Here is a 3,333-nt window from a genome sequence, read left to right as displayed (position 1 = left end):
TAGATGTTGATGTGTGCTGACAGTTAGTGTCTCTTTCCACCACTTTATAAATGTCTGGTCACTAGTTGTCAACAGCAGTAAGATGAGGTGTCTCAGTGACAGAAGCTACATTAGAGTCAGGCTGAAATGGATTTTCAGGAGCAGTGGTTGGACTGAAACTGGCAGCTTGTATGTTGAAATTATTTTTAACATTGTTGGGCTATATAAAGGCATTATGAATATATAATATATGGCATTTCAATGTATAGAAATACATTAATAAATTTAAATATTACATAGGACATGCTGTGAAGGAATTTTCTATAAGTCCAACTGTCTCCTCTTGGGTCAGGCCAACATCTCCTTGTGGTCGTTGCTATGAGAACCAAGGCGCTATAGTAAACTCTCTTATACACACTCAAAAATGGAGGTAAGAGACAAGAACAGTTCTGTACTCACAGGTACACTCAAAAGTATAATATTGGTCTTTAAGAGGCCAGAAGTGCACCTTTTAACTAACAGAAAGGGTACAAAGTAATTTAAAACAAAAGAAAGAACAAATTTGTACCATTTGTACCTGCAGCATTGAAATACAAATGTAGCTCATAGATAGATAATAACTATAATTGTTATTATTATTATCGTTATAACTATTATTATTATTAGTAGTAGTAGTAGTAGCAGTAGTAGTATTAGTATAGTTATAGTTAAGGTATTTAGAGCTATTATTATTTATTGAATAATATTATCAACGCCCTCAGTGGACTTGCCCCAAGCATTTCAGAGCGGAGAGTAATGGTTGTTTTTCCATGATTTTGAAACCTAATTTATATACTTGGCAACTTTTTTAATCAGTCAAATTTGGCTGGTTTGGTTAATAACACATTTTTATGTGGTGTGGAAAAACTCAGAACACATATTTATTATTGCTTTACACAGACTTTAAATGTATATAGTTTCATTTGTATCTCAGGGCTCCAGACTGCAACAAAATGACCCTATTCCTAAGAACATCCTCAGGGGGTAAGAACAGTTAAGCTGATGCCAAGTTGAGCTACAGACAGGGGACAAATTAAAGCGCTTTAAATTGGTCCCCATATTAACACTTAACACTTAACAGAAACTTTGAAAAGGGTTCATATAGACTTCTATTACAGTTGTAATTAACTCCCTTTTATTTTTTTAGATTTTTACCGCAACTGTCTTGGCTACCACTACAGTCTTCTTCAGAAACACCCAAGTGTTGTAGCAATGTCAGCTGGGATAAGGTGGCATACCCTCTATCACACACTGCTGTCCTAAATGATGCCTAAACCTGATTAATGTTGATGATTACCTGATTAACCTAACTAATGTTAAAGGTTGTTTAAATACTTCAAATAAAATATGTCTTTCTTTCTCCTGTTTTTTTTTTTGAAATCTTAGTTGTGTGATGAGGTTGATTCTGTGCTTCAGCATGCTTCAGTGAGAACTTCACTGCCACTGAAAAAACTCTATATGGAGACAAGAGAGGACACCTTGCCTGAGGATATTACAGGTACTGATTTGAGCGCATACAAATAGTCAATTTTGCTACATCATTGTGTCATTTGTGTGTAGTCCCTTCTAAAGAGAATGGGCACAGTTGCATTGAACTATGGTAGAACTGGTATTGGCATGATACATATATATTTATTTCATTTTTGAGATGTTACCATGTTAAATTTAAGTTTCAGTTTAATTTAACTATTGCATCCACATTCTTCCACAGCCTAGATTTTGTGTTAACAAGCAATGGCTTGTATGGGCTTAGTCTTTCAGGTTTAAAAAATAGTTCAAATTAGGCACCATTTTCTCACACATGAAATATTTGCTTAACCCCTTCCACACCATAGACACTGCTAGATGGCTGTATTACCTGTCCAGTGCATTTATCTGTTTGTTACACCTATGCACACCATGCAACATTATCTTAATGCCGTTCAGGTTATTTCTTACATAAGTTTTAATTTGAAGTAGCAGTTCATTAATGTACTGTATCTGAAGTAACATAACGACTCTAATGCAATTGCCTGTCTATGGGAATTTGCATATTAGTATCAGCCAAAATTTGTTGAAATTAATGTGCACTTAAAATTGTACCATCTGTATGACCTAGGAATTGATTTCAGGGGTGGACTCCTCCTCTTGCCATCCATCTTCAAGGAGAAGATTGAGGAATTCATTATTCTTGGAGAGGTAAATACCTGGTGTTGTGCATAGCCACTAGTCATAAGTTAGTGTTCCTTTGGATCACTGTGCATGCCTTATCAGATCCATCTTGTTATGTGTGCTAACATTTTTTTTTCTCTTATGTAGAATAATTCTCTAACTCCCTATCCAGCTGTTCAACTGAAAGACCAAGACTGGAAAATTACAAGATATATTCTGCATATTTTAAAAAGAAACTGAACTTTCTCCAGTGGTGCATCGCAAACATCATTGAGGATGGGGAAAAACCCCTGCTGGTAACTGTAAATTAAGTGGTTAACCTTCTTTACTGTTCTTGCCTGGACTGTATCAACGTTCAAAAAAAGAGGACCTTTACTCTCTTTAACTTTTATTTTCCTGTTTTATCTGTCTTATTGTTATTTAGCTTTTTTTGATTTCCAAATGTAACACTTTTTAATTGTATTTAAATGTCTTTTTACTTGTGTTGCTTTTATATTCTATCTTGATGCCTTTTATGCTCTACATAAAGCACTTTGAATTGCCTTGTTTTTGAAATGTGCTATACAAATAAACTTGCCTTGCCTTGCTTTGCCTTGCCTTGGGAAACTGATTCAGCATATTGAACTTGTACATGCCCACAATCCTCATTTAGGCAATCTTTACTCTCGTTATTTTATACATTGACATGGATACATTTTATGTGTAACTATATTTGCAATGAATTATTTTTTTTATCACACCATAAATGCTGTAATGTTTATTTGAAAGATGATCTTCTCATTGATGACAATAAACAGTCAAGAAGCAATTATTGTGTGGACAATTCTAGTACATTTTTGTCTCCTTAAAGTCCAGAATAGCTTGTCGCTGGGGTAGTACCCTTTCAGAGTGCAGCAATGTAACCTTTCAATGGATACATTGTTGTACTGTAGTTTAAAGGTACTTTTATGTCATGAAGGGTACACAATTGTACTTTAACAGGCACAATTTGATAAGGTACAAAAATGGACCGCCAATGAAGGGTACACAACTGTCTCTCAAAAGGGTACCCCCCCAGCGACAAGCATTTGTACCCTTTTAGGTGCATACTGGTACCCCTATTTTTGAGTGTGAATAATGCACTTTGAATTGTACCAGATGTCTCCTTGATTGATCAACTTGTCA

General features: G+C 35.1%; 1 long non-coding RNA gene across 1 annotated transcript; it reads left to right on the top strand.

Annotated features, from left to right (window-relative positions):
• The first annotated feature begins 866 nt into the window (after nucleotides 1-866).
• LOC121909085 lies at nucleotides 867-2,562 on the top strand. The gene is made up of 4 exons (XR_006099366.1): nucleotides 867-1,247; nucleotides 1,405-1,516; nucleotides 2,117-2,196; nucleotides 2,317-2,562. It is a non-coding gene; the product is annotated as an uncharacterized LOC121909085 (long non-coding RNA).
• Nucleotides 2,563-3,333: the final 771 nt, after the last annotated feature.

Source organism: Thunnus maccoyii, chromosome 12, assembly GCF_910596095.1.
Source record: "Thunnus maccoyii chromosome 12, fThuMac1.1, whole genome shotgun sequence".
In the NCBI taxonomy this organism is placed as follows: domain Eukaryota; kingdom Metazoa; phylum Chordata; class Actinopteri; order Scombriformes; family Scombridae; genus Thunnus; species Thunnus maccoyii.
Note: the sequence above shows the minus strand (reverse complement) of the source record. Positions and strands in the feature narration are given on the sequence as shown.